The sequence below is a fragment of the Alligator mississippiensis genome, chromosome 3, assembly GCF_030867095.1.
Source record: "Alligator mississippiensis isolate rAllMis1 chromosome 3, rAllMis1, whole genome shotgun sequence".
In the NCBI taxonomy this organism is placed as follows: Eukaryota; Metazoa; Chordata; order Crocodylia; family Alligatoridae; genus Alligator; species Alligator mississippiensis.
The window spans coordinates 197025552-197044657 of record NC_081826.1 but is presented as its reverse complement, the minus strand read 5'-3'; the positions used below and the strand labels follow the sequence as shown (position 1 = coordinate 197044657).

The window sequence follows — 19106 nt, the reverse complement described above, 5'->3', positions numbered from 1 at the left end:
GGATATGACACTACAGTACTTAGGATTAACTTTTATATTTCCCTGTTCATAAGCTTAGTGAAAACAAGACATCATTGTATTATAATACGTTATCTAACAACTTATCCAACAACTTATGATGTGTATAAGAGAACTTTCGGACAAGAGTCACAGCATAGTGATTGTAATGTCATTTGTAGTAGTAATCTCTTGACTATAATTATTTCTAGGAATTTTGCCACAGCATTAGGCATATATAATTACAATATTATTCCATGACATACTACATTCAGAATTACTACATGTAATGCCTTATGCACCATGGGGGAATAATACTAAATAAAAGGAAGGAAAGAGGTAGGGACACTATATGCTGAAGATGGGTTGGAGTTCAAGGACAATTTAGGCCGGAACAAACGCCTGAGCTCTACCAACTCTAGGGGGCCTGACCTTTGAGTGAAATTTTAGGTCCACAGAAAGGGCTGGGATACACTTGCGTAGGGATCACTCTTTGCACAGGCAACCAGTAACAAGCCAAAGCAACAGAAGGTGTTATTACTTAACAGAAAATAATTATATAGGCGAAATGGTCTATAGGTTTGAAGATAAAATAAGACAAGTAAAGTTTCTTGCCCTCTCATCTGGTTACTACCTAGTCTTCCTGAAAGTCCTACCAGGTTTGTTTGTTTCTTCTTTCTTTCTTTTTCTTTCTTTCTTCCTTTTTTTCTTTTTAATTTTTTTTTAAGAGATCAGTCTTCCTCTGACTCTACCAGCCCTGGCTACTACTAGGGCCTGGGATCCTTCTCCAGCAGTGGTGACGTGTAGGGGGTACCCCCCTGTTTGGCCATGCTCGCCACTTAGGCAGTGGGCAGGGGGGCAGGTGAGAATGCCGGTGCCCCCACTGCAAGTGCCAGCCGATTGCTGCGATTGCTGCAGCCACTTCCAGGAGTGGCTGTGGCCACTTCTGGGAGTGGCTGCAGCGATCAGCTGGTGCTTGCTCCCAGAAGCGGCTGCAGCCACTCCCAGAAGTGGCTACAGTGATTGGCTGCAGCGACTGGCCATTGCAGGATCACCTGGGGAGACCCCCTCCCTGGTCTGCAGGATCACCCACGGGGGACACCCCCTCAGTCAGCAGGACTGGTCGCAGGTGGGCACATGCCCCGTCCTGACTAGGGTGGCACCAGTCACCCACGTTCTTCAGCATGGGTAAAATCCAAAAGATCAATTCTATCCTATCTAGACTCTAAAAAGCTTCCAAGCCAGCCTTGCCCCTCTCCCACCAGTATTGTTCCAATTCCTCATGAGTCACCAGAACCTCCAGAAACCTGAGGCACCTGGAATTCCTTTGGCTGAAAGGCCATGAGTCTCAGATGCTTTTTCTACTGAGGAGTTGATTTCCCAATTACAAGCAGAAAATGCATTGGGTGCCCAACCCATTAATGCCTCCTTCTGCCTGCATTAGACAGTGGCAGTAGTCCCTTCAATACACATCCCTGAGTTCTTTGGCTAAAATAGGTCTAAAATCATAAAGAAATATACAGACAGCATGACATAATTTGTACAGTGATAACAGTAACAGAAAAATTGGTATAACAATAGCATAATAATTGGCAGAAGGAGAATTGACAGCTCTCACTGGGTGCATCTCCATGTGCATTTGATCTGGCAGGTGTCTACATATGTAGAGAAGCAGGAGCAGATTAGCTGCTCCTAACAGTGAATGGCTCATGCTCCCTGAGGCCCTTCAACGGGTCCCTGCTGCCACCAGGGGGAGCTAGGGGCTCTGACAGCAGCTACCTGTGGTCGGAAGCCACCTGCAAAAGGCAGCCTCACTCCTTGGCCAGCCACTTTTCTGGCTGGGAATAATGTGCAGAGCCCAGAGGCAGCACATGGCAGCCCCCTCGCCACAGCCTCTGCCTCCCCATGCCATGGCTGTTTTGGCCCCTGCCCCTGGCAGCAATGGCCAGTGCCTTGAGCTCCTGCTGGCCAATGGTTCAATGACCTGCCAATGACCTGCTCATTTCGGTGCCCTCCACCCCCCTGCTGAGACACTGTGCAAGCTGTATACCCTCCAGTGGGGGGCAGGGCAATCAGTGTGAGAGGCACTGGCCAGCCACCCCCTCCTGTACTCCCCACTGTAGCCCACCTGACTAACCACAGACCCCCACCCCACTGCCCATCCCCAGCACCACACTCACTGCAGACAGTTCTCTGAAAACCAGTTTATTGCCCTCAGAGAAACAGACCCTCCCATCCCTTTCCAAAAACAGAACCCATCTCCCTTCCCTCCCAAGCATAGCCACTTTACCACTCACCACCACCAAAACACCCTTTATTCCATGTGAACTATGTACATTGTTGTGCTGCCTTCTGAGTGCCCCCCCATGGAGGGGGTGCCTGGGGTGGAGCCCAGGGACAGGTGGCCAGCACCCTGGCCTCTGGCCATTCCCTCATGGGTGCACACGCTGCAGTGAGCCTGGTGGGTGGGGAGCTTGCCCAGGGGCAATGACAAGTGCTAGTCTTCTGGCGTGCCCTTCTCCCCATCTGGCAGCTACTGGCCAGGGTCAGCAGGGCCAGCATGCAGTCCTGGCCCTGCTGCAGGCAGCTGCTGCTCTGCACCTGCATGGAGCTGGGTTGAGCAGTAGTCCTGGGCTCAAGTGAGGGTGGGGCTGGGTGGGACTCATGAGGGTGGGACTGGGTGCAGGGGGTCCTGGGGAAGGGGCCAATGCAGTGGCTCCTGGCCAGTACAGGTGCACTGGACCTCTGACCAGGCCCATGTGGGGCCTTCTGCTGGATGGTGGGTAGCTGCCAGGAAACAGGTGGGGTTGTATTTGGGGGCAAAGCAGAGGGTGGCACACAGGTGACCACCAGGGCCAGAATGGTGTCCAGTACCCAGCGGTCCTCTGCCATCATCTCCACTGCCTTGGCCATGAGAACAGCCTGCCATTCCAGGGCCTCCCTGTGTTGCCTGTCCTCCAGGGCCAAGGGCTGTGCCCTACACACCAGTGTGACAAGGGGCCATCTTGAGGCTGGTCCAATCATTGGCCTGCCCACCTGTCCATGGCAGTCTTCCCACCTGACTCACCTGCCATAACTTTGTTGGAACTGAATAGTTGTTCACAGGTGGGAGGTTCCTCATTTACTGCCCTGATGCCAAGGGCATAATACACAGCTCTGAACCATCCCTACACCATGTCCCATGCCTCACAGTGGCATCCAATCAGTTGACTCTCATGTATCCCTTTCCAGGGCCAAACTCTGCCCCTATTCTGGGTCTCTTTCATGCCCCATAACTGTGGGCGTTTACACTGCCCTTTTTACTGGGGTCATACTGATTCTCATCCTACCATGGGCCACACACACTCTGCCCTACTCTGTGTGGCCCTACTCCATACATCTTGTCAGGCTTCTTTTCTCTCACACTTGGTGCCAGCCCCTCGCAGATGTTCAGGTCACCCAATTCAGGCCCTACTCTATGACAGGCTATCAGGCCTACTGCCCCACACTTTGGGCTGGCTCCAGCCCCTGGCCTTCTCTGTCCTTGGGCATCCCAAACTTGGCCTACAGCCCACTCAGGCCTCAGGTGTCTGCCGACATGCCTGGACCCCAAATCTGTCCCCTCTATCAGGTGACCCACCAGGTCATGGGGGCTGAGGCCATACAACACCCCATCCTTGACTTTCCCTGGGGAGGCCCAGGTGTGGCATTTCCTGGAGACTTCCCCACCAAAGGCAGCCCCACCACACCATCCAACCCTAGCAGGGGGCAGTTTTCAGGTCTTACCCAGGACCAGGAATCTCCTCCACCCCATAGTCCCCACCCATAACCTCCAGATGTTCTGGGTGCTGCAGGCTGAGAGATATTAGTCTTATGTCTCCATAGGTGTAACTGCAAGCTCTGCTCCTAGGCCCTGGGCTTATACTGAAGCTGCTCAGCCCTCCTCCACTCTGGGGGCTGTGCACTGCCTGGCCTCAGATTAGGGGTCATACATGCATGGGTGCCCATGGATTATGGTAAATCAGCTGGACAGGCCCAGGCCTGGGTGGCCACTGTTCAAGGCCCCCATCCCTGCTTGCTTCCCAGGGGTCAACGGGCTGCTGGCCACAGGCAGCCTGCCTCCCTCACCCTGTTCTCAGGCTGTCACAGCTCCAGCTCCCCACCTTCTCCTTCTGTAGGCCAGGCTGTTTCTTGTGCTGCCACCAAGCCTATGGTGCTCTGACTCGTGGGGCATGAGGCTCCCAGACAACTGTGATGTGAGCTGCCAGCACCCCTGTTCTCCCAACAGGGGGCCTCTCTCGGGAGGCACCCTAGGGCCAGCCTTGCCCCATGCCAGCTCTGAGCCCCCTACATAGACCTTCTGTGAGTGTCCTAGGCACAGTGTGAGGAGCTACTTGCTTGGACTGAGTGGCGCCCAACCCACTGTGCCCTGCTGCTGAAGATTGATATAGTGCCCCAGGTGCACCTACATACCTGGCATGGGACCCTGAGCTTCAGTGGTGTAGTGGGCAAAGTCCATGTTGCCCCACAACTTTCACTGCCACCTGGAGGTCTACCTGTGGATGTGCTATACACCTCTGCTTCCCTGAGGATATCACCATTGGCATCAGCACATTCCTCAGTGTGTGAGGCCTGTGCCCACCTAGCTGCAGGGCCAAAGGCAGTTTTGCATGTCTTCCACCTCCCTGCATGCTGTGGGGTTTATGTAGGAAGCATGGGTGGGCCAGGTGGGGAGGGGGGTCGGGGCCAGAGGCAGGGTCAGGGTGTGGAAGGCAGGGGAAGGCCCTCCCCCCAGTGTGGGGCTTACCACATGGGTGGGGCTGGCATGCCTGGTGGCTTGGGTCAGTCCCAGTGACAACAGCATGCAACTCCCAGCAGCATCTTCAGTTTGGCGGGGGGGTGGGGGGCAGCCTTACAGCTGCTTGGGCATGGGTCCCCTCCAGGGTGGAGCTGGTGCTGCTGGTGGCTGGTGGTGACATGGCTGGCCTGGCTTCACGGCTAGGCCTGAGGCCATGGAACTGGTAGGGCAGGCACTGACCCATATCCCAGGGCTGCTGGAGGATGCTGGGGCAGGATGCTTGCTGGGAAAAGGCTATGAACTTCACTTCATCAACCTCCTCAATACAAAAACTCATGGACTCAATATAAACATTGTATTTATGACACACTGTAACCTTACATTTTCACTGACTGGCTTTCTTGCCTGCATTGCATACCAGCCTCTGGCTTCTTTTCTATTCATTCCATCCAGGAAGAGCACACACCAATTGCAGATGCTTCCTCAGCCTGACGAAGGGTTTTCAAACCCGAAAACTTGCCAAGATATATTTCTCCAACTATTAAGTTGATCTAATAAAAGATATCACATCTACACAAATAACCTTGCCTTCCTATTCCTTAGACCAACACAGCTACAACCAGTAACCCAGTTAACACATACAAGTGACATGAGTTTTGCTTTTAACAGTTTAAAGTGCACTTTCACAGAATCCCCTGCACCTATCTCCTTGAAACCTGGCAGATTTCATGCCCTCAGAAGGGGCCACCATCCCTGCTGTTTTCATCCTGCTCTGCCTTAACACACACACGACACAAGTTTTGCTTTCAACAGTTTGATGGGCACTTTCACAGAAACCCCTGCATCTATCTCCTTGAAACTTGGCCCTAGAAGGGACTATAGTCCCTGCTGTTTTCATCCAAATCTGAAAAAAAATGACAAAGTTATAGGTATTTTAGTGATTCCCCATTATAGTTTATGGTTGAATCACCAGATTGGCTGATTCAACAGCCAGATATCCAAATCCGATTCAGCCAAATCAATTCGGGACAGTGGCTCGAATCACTGAATCGAATCACTGTCCCTCCAAATCTGCCAAATCCAAATCCGAATCAAATACTTGCTGCTTCACACAAACCTAATTGATATATTCCTTCTAACAAAGCTTTAAAATTTTCAGACATATAGCATTGTCACTTCTGATTGTGGAGAAGTTGCCTAATGCACTCTGATTGTTACATTACTGGAAGAGTTTCCAGTTGAAGTAAAAGCATGTAGTTAATATACATACTCAACAGATATCACAGTCTTACCTACACCAGCTAAATATGTACCAGAGCTGAAAGAGTGCAACATGTTTGCACCTGAAGCTACCAAAAAGTGATTTACAGTTGGCAGGTTTACCCACAAAAAATTCAATGTTAATGTTCATTTGTAACTGTAGCATAACTAGCATGCCTCATTGGGGAATAATTTAGCTAGCAATGCAACGTAAATCAGCAACTGAAAAGTATCAGAGACAAATTCTCCATTCTCCTACGACATGCCATGTAAAACAGTATTAGAAGGAAGGCATCTGGAGGATTTGCCATTAATAGAATATGAAAAGACACTGGCAGAGGAAAAAATTTTGACATTTCATTCATGGTTTTCCCTGCTACCAATGCACACGTTTTCTTGTGGCCTGTCCTTGACCTTTATCACTGTTTAATAGAAGGCACAATGATAGAATAGGGCAAAATTCTGCCCTGCTTCATGCTAATCCATTATGGCACCCCCAGAAGGGTTTAGAAAGCACTTTCACTGTTTTCATGTAAGAGAAGTGTAAGAGATAGGTCTCACATTCTTCCGTGTGTGAAATGAGTGGCTAAGATGCTACATCTGCTTGCCTAATCAGTCAGGTTGGGATTCTGATAGACCCATGCACAGAGGACACAAGCCCAAACCCTTAAGAAGTCAGTACAAAGACTTAGACACATATTGCCATTCCACAGAACACACTGATGGAAAGAGGGGTACTCTGGGTCCTTTATGGTCCAGTAATAAAGTGCCACTAGGTACTCAGATCCGACAGCCACCCTATCTTACATGACCATAATGACTCAAGAGAAGTAAAATAGTAGACAAATAGATTGTTTTTCTATTAATTCTGTGGGAGGCAATATTTTCATAGAATAATATCTTTTATTAGAACAACTGCATAGTTGGGATAGAGTTAGACAAGCTTTCAAATGCACAATATTCTTCATCAGGTCTGACCAGAATAAGAGAAGTACAGCATAGCAAAAATAGCTGTAGAAGGGCAGAAGAGAAGTAGCCAGGGGTAATAGGAAAATAATTATCAAAAGAAAAGAGGCTGATTACTGGGAGATCATGGCCTACCCAAAGGGTGGAGGGTCATTCTAAACTCTTATGTGTGGAAAGAATTCAGGAGTCAGGTAGATTACAGTATGCCATAAACCAGATATCTTTAAGTCCTTGGTTCTTAGCAGCCAGCCAGCTCTTGCATTTTTGTTTCCAAGTTCACGTTTTAGATGCTTTAGGTAGATTTCTCTTGAGTGAAGACAGCAACGTCAGAAAAGGAGTGGTTGTTTTGTGAGAAATGTGCTCCTAATTCTCTTAATTTAGATATATGCTGCTAATTCCACAGAATACATTGGTGGAAAGAGGGATATTTACTGCTCATATCCTTGTTAATTGTGTAATTAACAAGGCAAAACAAATAAATAGAGGGAAAGCTCCACAGTTAATTTTTCTTGACCAGAATAAACCTAATATAAAATTTTCAGTCAGAGGCTTATTAATTGTATGAACATGACTGATTAGTATCGTCTCACTATCCAGAACCTGTGTCCAGTGTTTACAAGATCAGTTTGTTGATTCATCTGAGCCTATATCCTATTCCTGTCTGACAGTGTCTAATGCTGGAGATTGCCAATGAATCATAATTCATCTAATTGTGTTGTACAATACGACTGAGAATTATTTTCCCCTGTCCCCAGCTGGCAATCAACATTTCCCCTGAAGCATGCAGACTGGTTGGAGAGGAGATAAAAGCAATGGGAAAAATAATGTAACTTATCTGAACTATTGCTTTGGACTCCCTCTCTTGCTAATGGATCCCCTTACAAATTAATTCTTGATAGTACAAATGCCCTGTGGTAATACTGTGTTCTACAAATGGCTCAGCAATGGCATATGCACCTGTACATGCTTGGTACCCAGGTGCTAGATTTAAAAAGAAATATTTGCTAGCTAACTAGGATAACATTTTTTGAGGGCTCAGGAAATAGGGATAGTAAATACCCCTCCTTCCACCAATGTATCCTGTGGAATATTGTTATGAGTCTAAGTCCTTGTACTGACGTTTATGGATTGTGGCTTGGGTCCTATGTGTGCAGGTCTATCAGGTTCTCAACCTGATTCATCCTTCTTTACTGTTTCACTGTCAAAAAAGATGTTCTGAGCTTCTACCCTATTCCTCCTTCTCCGACTTCTTCTGCTCCAATCCTGGAACGGAGAAAGAAGTTGTCTTTGATGGGAGTAGACAGATTTTGAACTGTATGTACCCTGTGTTTTGGACCATCATGAGCTCTTTACACTGGCCAGTGAACACAGAGAAAGGAAGTAGAGGAAGCTCTTTTATCATAACCTGATCATATGAATGTCATTTTCAGACTGATAGACATTACACTCACCTTTAGGCAATCGTGTTACTGGACAGTACCCTAGCAATACTGTACAGAGTATTAAGCACAGTACCAGCAACTGCATGCCCTGTTAGCTTTGTTTATGTTTCAGAACCAGCAGATCTGCCTGTGGGAGGTAGACTGACAAAGCTTTGGCCATTAGCTGGCTCTTTTTTGATGCTACCTCTTTTATTATGTTTGAGAGGTTTTGTCCAAGGCTACAACAGATAGCCTGCAGCAACTGCCTGGGGAGTGGAGGCTTCACTGAGACATGGGCAACAAAGACGAGTGACAAATTGCAATGACAAGTTTATGTTGATAGTATCTTGTAAATGATGCAGTGAAAAGGGGGCAAGGGGAATTATTTCCTCCTGTGTTTGGTACCCAGGCAACACTGTGCTGGAGGCAGAGCCTGCATTTACAGAGAAAGTCAAGGTGAGGGTCATGGGCTCTGTCGAGCTATGCACTCCTGAGTACACTTTCCATACCCAGCCTCCTAACCAAACTCCTGTATAACTAACGTCTGATAACCGCATAAACACAGGTATCAGAAACAGAGAATGATATAACAGCAATGAAAAGCACAACGACAAGAGAATAGGTTGTGAGAGATTATAGGTTACAATTTAAAAGAGTGAAAAGAAAAATACCTGACCACTCCGCTCAGAAAATCAAGGGCATTCTCTCTGGTAGCACATATAGGCATCTTCACTAAACATAGAGGAAGTTGAGAGACTAATTCTCATACTTTTATACCTTGACAATACCATAGCTCTGATGATACCTTTCCAGCAGCATAAATAGAAAAATATGAATAAAAAATGCAATATGAATTTTTGTGCCACTGCAACTTCTGAATTGCAGCTGTGTTTTGTGCAAGTTGAGGGACAAACATTCAGAAAGTATTGCAGTGATGGAGCCAGTGATTATTATAGGTAATATGGAATGCAATTTTTCAAATGAAAGCCCTCACTATTGTTGATGTTAATAGAACTTCTCAGTAATGTAGAAGAACACAAACAGCCGTCTGCCTGGCTCTCCAAAGCTTGTCTTGTTATGTTTTAAACTAATTTCAGTTTCACCTTGAGCCAATTAAAAAAAAATGCCCTTGAATTTTAAAAGAGTCATTATAAGAACTTCCTCTGGGTATTTGGTTTACCCCCTTAATGGGGATAACCTGGTGTTCTTGAGCCACCAGTTCCATGATTTGCATATATTGGGGATCACATCCTAAGATGGTACCAGTCATCATAGTTTCATTGAAAATCAGTGGACCTATGCAGATTTGCTAAGCATGTGGCCTTGTTTGCCCAGTTATGGGTCTTCTCATCTAGCATTTGCTAGTCCCTTGGACAAAACCCTAGAACTAAGGATAAAATTAGCAAAAAAATTCAAAGGGCAACTTCTAAACATTACATTTTCTACCAAATACTATAGTGCTTGTCCATCAGGGTTTTGTTTCTCCTGTTCACTCACACCTTACTTTTATTCCGATTGATTAAGCCTCAGGTCATTGTAATCTAGACAGAGATACTGGACTTCTAATCATGTTACCTGAACAGTTGTGCTTAAGGTGTGGTCAGGGTTGAGACTTATGAGGAGAGACAAGAGTTCCACTCTATAAAGCACGTTTATTAGGATATAGCCACAAGGCATTAACAAGAAATGAGTTAGTTACTTAGCTAAGTGAATATTCTATCCCAGAGTGTTGATAAGCAGCCCTTAGTGTCCGTGGGACAGCGTATCACCTCAGCAATCTTGAAACTTTGTCTGACCACTCTCTCTACACTATTATCTTTTATTAGCTTACCTACCTTAATAAGCATGGTTTATGATAATATCCCTACTAGCTTAAAACTCTACCTTTTCACTTCCAATTATGTGTCACCCATGCTCAAAAAATGGTGACATTTATTCTATTTCTTTCTCTCCAAAGTTTTAGTTTACAAGTTTAAGTTTAATCTTAGTCATCCCAAGGTTTTAAAAAGGCCTGGAAAGCTAGAGCAAATATTTGAGAAGTTCAATTTTTTTTCTAATTCAATAGGGCCTTGATAAATTTCTTCAATTTAATGATGAGCTCCACTTTTGCTAATCTTTTTAATGGAGGTTGGTGAAGGGGTAGAAAATGCGACCAGATGCTGACTGACACTTTTAGGCCAACAATGGAGGCCTATGCATTGCTCTTTTCATATAACATTCTTCTCATTACCCCAGTGTCTGAACTGTGGGAGGGAGGGAGTATATAATGCCCATTTTCTCAAAGGTGCTGGTTGGAAAGAAAAAAGGAGATATAAAACATTGGGGAAGAGAGGAGAAGACAGAAAACAAAGCAGATGGGAGAATGAGCAAATGCTATCTGCACTCTTTGCCTCCCGACTTTCAGCACTGATTTCCTCTTTGGTATGTACTTCTGAAATTAAACTCATGATTACTTTCTCATGTTCCTTCAAGGTTTATTGGGGGATGGGGAATCAATACAAAGGACCCCAAAGGATCATGCAGCTGGTATTCATCAGCTACTTTCAATATTTGATTTTATTTTACAGAGTCCATCTAATGAGTATAAGGTCTGAGCTGTCCATAAATAACAACAGAGTTTCACAGGGAGAGGCGGAGGGCAATGAAGCATATTTCATTGAATATGAACATCGTTACTTCCAATGGACAACTTCAGATAGTCAACTTTTTTCTCCTTCCACTTCAACAGCTGTTGAAATATTAGTAACTATGCCCATATCAGTAACTCTGCTCTCAAGGACCTCATACTGAGAAAATGTATATTCCTATTTTATGTTTTCTTTTTTTAATGACATCTGACACACTTGCCGAGTTTTCAGCAGGCTCTAAAAGCACATGCACTAGATCTCCACTGCCTTGCTTTACTGCAGATGGTCCTGGAAACCAATCTTCTTGAATGTTTTGTGTCAGATGAATATTATGATGATAATCCTTATCATTACCATCAGATCCAACATGATTTAAAGCCATCTCCACCGACAGAAGGAGTTCAAAAGCAGGGTTTTAAACAAACATTTACTTGCTGAGATTCTAAGAGACTGGCATTTCATAATGAATTAAATTTGAATGGAGGTGATTTCAGAAACAAAGTTTTACACTGTAGGATACAGGAAAAGTCTGTATATATCCTACTCCTAGGTAGTCTGTCTATTATGTATATTTGTATTATGTATATAACTTTTCACAATGATGTTAAAATGGAAATGTTTAAAGGAAGGTACATATTCCCTCATAATAATAAATAATATTCATGTGAATGTAACTTTTATGCAGATGCAACCGTAAGGTATATGCATTATTTATATCCCACTTAAACCCAGAATCAAGAGGTGGATAGGCCTGTACAGGTGATATAGTAAATTTTATTCAGAGACAATCTGTCTTCCAGATACTCTGAAAACATTATAATAGTAAATTTAACATGTACATTTATTTTGCTGTCTATTCATTTGTTAAGTAGGATTTTACATGGACAATTTTTATCACCATCAATGAGAGTTATGCACATACAAGACTCAAGCAACAAAAGTATAGCTTCAGATTCTAGTATTTTGATATTTCCTTACCAGAATAATCAAATATCACTTTACACAACAAACAGGTCCATAATTAGGATCAATATTAAATTCGATCATTACGTTACATAATAGTAAATCAAGAATATTTTGATAGCACACTCAAGTCACAAATCTATTTCCTTTAATGACTGGGAAAATATTAAATTTAAAATTAAAAATCTAGTTTTTTTTATTCAGCTGTGCTTTCCATTAAAAGGAATTCAACTGCTGGGAAATATGGTATAGCTATCCCATGAAGCATAACTTGTTACCAAGGCCCTTTCCTTACAATGGTGGTGTGAGAATGTTGTGTGTAAAATACTTATAGTAATTTGCTAGCACTTTAAACTTATATTTCATAGGCAAGTGTGGATCATTTTACTTTTTTTAGGCTAATGTACTTTGTGCATGTGTTACAAAGCAGTTAATAAGCATGGATATCAGAGGAAGAATGTGTTTAGTTGAAGGACTTCAGAGTTCTGTAACTTTGCCATACATCCATTAGGAATCTGTACAATCACCAATTCATTCCCAGTACATGGTCACCAAGAAGTCACTGGATGGCAAAGATTTTCATTTACACCTTTGAATGGATTCATGGCAATGACCTAGAGGTAAAAGACAATATATCCCATTGCCAGTTTTCTCAGTCATCCAGTCCAATAAGGATCATCATAACTACACACACAAACTATTTTTTAAATACACCATTCTCACCTCAACTAGTGAAACCTAGGGAGTAAATAAAGGCTTGGAATAAAACTTGTTGAGGAAAGGATACAGTTGCCTTTCAGGGCACATGACATATTTCTTTAAAAAGAAGGACCTAGTGCTTTAAATGAAAGAGACAGCTGTAAACAGCTACTCTTTCACCACAAATCAGATTGCTGACATTAGTACAGTCAATGGAAACTACTTATATTTCAAAGGTGAGAAAGTGAGATCGAGATACAGTACTTATTCACTATTGCTCTCATTTCATTTGTCTCAAAAACTGATAACATCAATAATTACCCTTACATAAGCATTGGTTAATGGGCATGTTTGACAGAAGTGTAAGGCCTTGTACTGAAACATTTTTTTAACATGAACAAACAGACAAAAACCAAGTGAAAACAAAAACAAGAAACAGAGAGTGAGAGTGCGAGACTGAAAAGGGAGAAAAGGAAAAAGGAGAAAAGGGAAAAGAAAAAGTAATTCTACGTACTTTGTGTGAAGGGCAAATCTCTTGCCATTTCAAAGGAAGAGGAGCTCACTAGAGTAATGAAGTGTTCGAAGTGATGTTTCTTTCTTTATATAATGTTTGAGGAATTGTTTCCCCCAATTACAATTCTCTTCCTGACACTATTTTATAAATGAATCATTTAGCATATAGCCCTGGCTGTTGTTTGCTTCTCCCTATAATTGGTACTTCATAGTTGTCAGCATTTATCACGCTGCATTGCCAATGGATTGCATTCCTGACCTGGAATAATGACCCTCTAATAGGATCAGGGGACATTTAAAGATCCTCTCTTCATATAGTTCACAGTCTCTCATGAGCAGAACAATCAAAATTCATTGCCTAAAGGACCTTCTGTTGTTGGACATTCAGACTTATTTGCAATCAGCACAGGTTTGGCTTAGACTTAAGTGCTACAGTTTCCTTAGAAGCTACAGTTGACCCTTTTCTGTATATCACCTTGTCCTTTTGAAACTGGTACACTAAAGGACAAAACCCCACTGCTCAGAGCTAGGTTTGCACAAAGTATCATTCTGCTGATACGAAATGAGATTGTAACTGCAACACACACTCACAGTTTAATAACTGCTGCTACATAGCACAGTATTTCATTTTTCCCAATTAACCCTCTCAGAAATGGTGAATATTCAGCATAATTATTTTCAAGCTTGCAAAACACTGCTTCCATCGCAAACACTAATGGCATTCAACCACTAATGATTTCAGATGATAAGTCATGAAGGTGCTTATCCAGGACATACAATATGATACACTTTGAATACCTAACTACCAGCTGAACCTTGTCATCAGTCAAGTGATATTGTACATTGTAAATCTACCTGTCAGAAGTCATAGAATTTCAAAGACTAAGAGACTTTCTACATTACAGGTCTGCTGCCACCACAGCTTTGCTGACCGAGCTCCCTACTGGAGATGTGACGTGGCAGCTGAAGGGGGTACTCTTAACAGCTTTACTACATCATATCCCCAAATGGCAGAAGCCCTCTTCTGTTTGCATAGATGCATTCAGATGTGGGAGAATTTGCAGTCATAGCCACATTTGCCAGGAAAAAAAAGCTATATAGTAGAGACCAAACTTAAGGAGAGATTTTATGCCTTCTATGTATTGAATGCCCATTCTTTGGTATGCTAATGGCCAATTTGGATCCACTGTACCATGGTGAACATCTTCAGAACTTGATCTGGACATACCAGCCTTTCATACAGCTGGGCTGAAACCACACAGAAACAGAAGCTCTTGGACTCTGTACAAGACTATGAAAACTACAGTCAGATCATCCTGTTTTCCATTATGAGGTTCCCTTTTTGTTCCATTACTTGAAGTTGCTTAGAGCTCCATTATAGGAAGAAAGGGTGGCCAAGCGAACAATGGGGCTTGGATCCTGAAAGCCTCCGGTTCAATTCTCTGTTCTGTCACTGATGCTGATATCATGTGTGACTGTGACTTGACTGAATCACTTAGTCTGCCTCTGCAGAACCCTTGGAGGGGGGCATGTTTGTCATAGACTCCCCTAGATGGCTTGTGGACTAAGAGAAAATAGTTCCATAAAGAGGTTTCAAGCATGCTGTTAAATAGCTATTGCTGCCCCTCACATTTCTTATTAAAAGGAAAAAAAACCCACTATTTTACTTCTGTTGCATCATCATCCTACACAACTGCCCTTGGAATCTAGAGAAAGAGATTCTTGTCTGGATTATTCACTGTGAAAACAGCTTATGAAGAAGTTCCATGAGAGATTTTTAAAAGCCAAGGGTAAGTGAACAATTTCTCCAAGTGTTTCTAAAATGAATAAATCTTCATTCAGTTACATACCACATTTAATGTATTAATAATTGAATTGTGGCCTGCCATGGCTGCATAACTTGGGAGTCATAAATATATTTTTCAATAATCTGTATATTTTATTCTTTCTCAAAAGCTGAAAGAGAAAATCCACAATGTATTTTGGCTCACAGATACAAAGATTCCTCCGCTTCCCCAACCTAGCTTGAGTGGACAGTAACTTTAGAAAAGAAATAAGAGTTTCACCAGACCTAAGAGAAAGATTACCAAAAGGTTTTCCTGAAGTAGAAATATCATCTTACAATCACCTTCCTCACCAAAATACAGACATTCACACAGCTTTCTTATATGTCATAATATCCATTTAGAAATGTACATGTGAAAAGCTAATTGCAAGAAATTATGACTGTATTTTTAGCTGCGTTGTAAGCAGCTGAATCCTCAAAGATACTGTTTTTGAAGTGATGATTATTGCAGAGTGTAATCCCTAGGTTCTCTATTATCTAGAAAGTAGTGTGTTCGCTCTCCACAAAAATGTATGTTGGAGTTAGGTACCTAAGGAAAAGATCATCAACAAACAGCTAAGTGGGAAGACACTTAAGCTGGCTATGAGTGAAATGTAAATGAAAAGTTTGTGTTCCCTGCAAACAGATTTCCACTACAGAATAGAGACAGTGTCTGTAACAAAGTGTGCAAAATATCTAAAAATGAGTTTCCACTTTTCAATAAAAAGTTGTATTGAAGTACAAGCTGTCCAGAAGTATCATCAGCTCTGTAATGTAATGTAGTTTGTGTGTTAACGTTTGGGAAATGTAGCTGGGGGGGAAGGAATGCTTAAATAATGTAGTTAGTTTAACAGGAGATTTGGTAGTTCAAAATATTTCAATCAGAAAAGGAAACACTGAAAAATATGAATTTCAGATTAGAAAGTTAAGATTTCTCAATCTTAACACTCATTCAGATAATGCTTGCTATGAAATACAAGGGTTCCTTTTTTTTTACCCACATGCTGTCTTGAGCATCAGCCACAAAGAACAAAAGTTTCCCTAATAAATTGAGGGTCACAACAAGATAAAAATATTGTTCATATTCATAAAATCTTCTGAAACCCAAACTTTCCACTTCTTTAAATATATCTCTAATAGATAAAAAGGCTAAACAATGAGTTATTCTTCAGAAAACTTCATAATTATTCATGACAAAAAACAGGTTAATTTTTCCCCCCACTATGCAGGTAGACAAAATAGTCCAGTTATTGGAATGGAAGGGGGCCGTTCTAGTCTCATAAACAAATAATTCCTTTCACTATATTTCAATAAGAAAATTTTAATCTCTCTGTGGAAACAAAGGTATTAAAATATGTATTAGTGTTTTCAGGGAAAACAACACTCATTAGGCATCACAAATACATTTATCACCAGATTTACAGCCAGGTCTCTGAATATGCATACATATCAATTAAAATTGCATAAAAATTAATATGTGCATACTCCCAGAGGGATATATATATACATATCATATTTCACAAGGAGGCAGATGTGCATATAGATTTTGTTCATACAAATTTAGAGGACTTTGTCCTCTCAGTTAAAATAAAATAAATAACACTGCTTACCATGTATGTGGCATTTTTTCTTCTCTTGTATTTCTTTCCATTGTTCATCCACCTTCTTAATGCATTTAATGTGTTTGAAAGAGTCACTTTAGTAAGATGAGGGCCTACAAAGAAAAACAGAGTCTATTACTCCACCTTTCTAAAGTTTCATGCTTACATAACCTATTATCATCCAAGAGAATATTAAATATACTTAAGAAAATGTAAACTTCACCCATATTTTGGAATATGCAATTTCCCAGAAGATAAAGAGCAAAGTCTATTTGTGATTAAGTTTGTATGCTACTTAAACAAATCTTAGCATTAGAATACATTACAAATGACTAGTTTTCATAACATTAAGAAAACGTTGACATTGATTCTTCTCTGCTCTGTTAGCAAAGTGTTGACCAATCTTCGTTAATACAATGTTATAATAGTGCGGTGTATTACTTTTTTTTTAGGGAGCAACATTTTCAGTAGTTAAATCTCTTCTTATATACATATGCGCAGATCTTTTTGACATGGCTCTAGGCACTTACAAAAAGTCAAAACCAGAAAAGATGTTTTGCATCTAAACCATGCAAATGAACTGTTAGGCACATGTTTGTGCAGTTTTTGAATGGCATTCATGAATTAAAAAAAACACCAAAAAAAAAAAGCCACCTGAATAGCTACATTTCATTTTTCTTTATTAAGATATGATATAGTTGTATATCCTTATATTTTGAAATGTCATGCTCTAAGGGGTGGTGCAGCTATCTGTTTACCAAAGAGATTTTATATACATATATGTACTTTGTCATCTGTGTTTGCTGGGAGATAATTACCTAGGGGTAGTTCAATCAGGCACTGATTCCTTTTCCCAAGAAAAAGAATTGAGAGGTGGTGAACCTTTGTCTTAAAAGAATCAGAAGAGATTAGCTCCTCTTAAAGACCTGAAGCGGAAAAGCTCTTCCTTCATGTAGCAGGCACTACGTCTGTAAGGGCTATAGCCCAGGGTGGTGGGCTGTATGTATCAGGAGCTATGGGAACTGACTTGATTGCAGCTCCACTAGGAGGAGTGGGCCAGCTGCTGAAAATAATTGTCTGGCCAAAGGAAGCTAAAAACTACTAGGGAAGGGAGCTAGAGAGAAGAGGGGGAACTGAGTGAGAGATTTCCCAGACTAGTGCCTGCAACACCAAGTCAGAGTATTCACTTGGGATATGGGAAAAAGGCCCTGACAAGGTGAGAAGAGAAAGGGAAGATTTGGAGGCTAGAGATTGCAGAGCTGGAGTGGCCCTCTCAAGGTCTCAGGGAAAGACCACAGGGAGGCTAGAAGCAGCATAGTGGGTCTGGGAAAAGACCCTGGGTTTGTGAATTAACCCTTTATGGACTGTGTAAGTGTTTGCTTGCTAATCACTGATTTGTGTTTGATGCTGTTGTCTGTGGGGCAAGGTTGCCTTGAATAATAAAGACTGTGTTAGCTGATACCTCATGATTAGTTTGGGGCATGTCCAAATTAGGAAGGGGTTTAGAGATCAGGAGATCTTCATAGTACTGTACCCAGATGATCCAGCAGATACCTGCTTAAGAGTTAATACTGCCTAATTAACCAATAATTACTGCTTGGGCCCCTTTTTCAGTGTGATCACATACTAGCAGAGGACACAGACAACTGCAATATTTTTTTCCTGAAGAAATTTTTCTTTGACGGTTATGAAGTGTGGAAAAGCATAGCTGCAATGACCTTTCCTTGTTCAAAGATCTCTACAATTGGGAAGTCCTCCTTTTTAAAGCCTGCTTTCCCCAAAACAAAGAAACAAAACTCCAGAATCCTGAGCCTATCCTTCTGAGGAGGTAGTTGTGTGGAAACACATAGATATAAATCTCACCAACACTGCCTTGTCTTTTAAGGGATCTAGCCCCCCAAGGGCCTCTTCAGTCAATGATAAAAGGAACTTTGTACATTCCCACTTCTGTGTTACTACAGCTGCTTTGATAGCAACATAGGGCACAGAATATTCATTTTCAGTTATTATTTTGGTCTGCTGCCAAGATATTCCCGACAATGCAGGCAAAAGAGAGGAAATGACAATTTTCAATAATTTATCTTATCTGAATCTGATTGGAATTTTACAGGACAAACAGAAATCACTTCTCTGGACTGGAGGGGGTTTTTTTCCTGTTAAATTTCCAAGTCACACTGTTGCAAATAATGCAAAAGTTACAATTTATCAAACTGATAAATCAGGATGAAGGAAGCTATCAACTCCCCTTATCAACATCAATGATAACAATAAAAGTCTTTAGCTCTCCTTTCACTCAAAGATCTCAAAGTACCAAGCAGTATTATTAATTTATTCTATAGGGAAATGAGGCATACAAATGAATACTTGAGGTTCCAAAGAAAGCCAGTAGCAGAATTGGGGGTAGAGCTGAGATCTCCTGACTTCTAAACATTTGTTCCAATTTTTAACCACAAGCAA

At 42.1% G+C, this 19106-nt stretch overlaps 1 long non-coding RNA gene across 1 annotated transcript in view; it reads right to left on the bottom strand.

Annotated features, from left to right (window-relative positions):
• Window positions 1-17875, bottom strand: part of LOC132249135 (uncharacterized) — a 40341-nt gene extending 22466 nt beyond the window's left edge. Inside the window, exons 1-2 of the long non-coding RNA XR_009460539.1 lie at window positions 17468-17875; window positions 16659-16762 (exon numbers count right to left, since the gene is read on the bottom strand). This is a non-coding gene — a long non-coding RNA (uncharacterized LOC132249135). The remainder of the gene's footprint in view (window positions 1-16658; window positions 16763-17467) is intronic.
• Between the last annotated feature and the right edge of the window lie 1231 nt (window positions 17876-19106).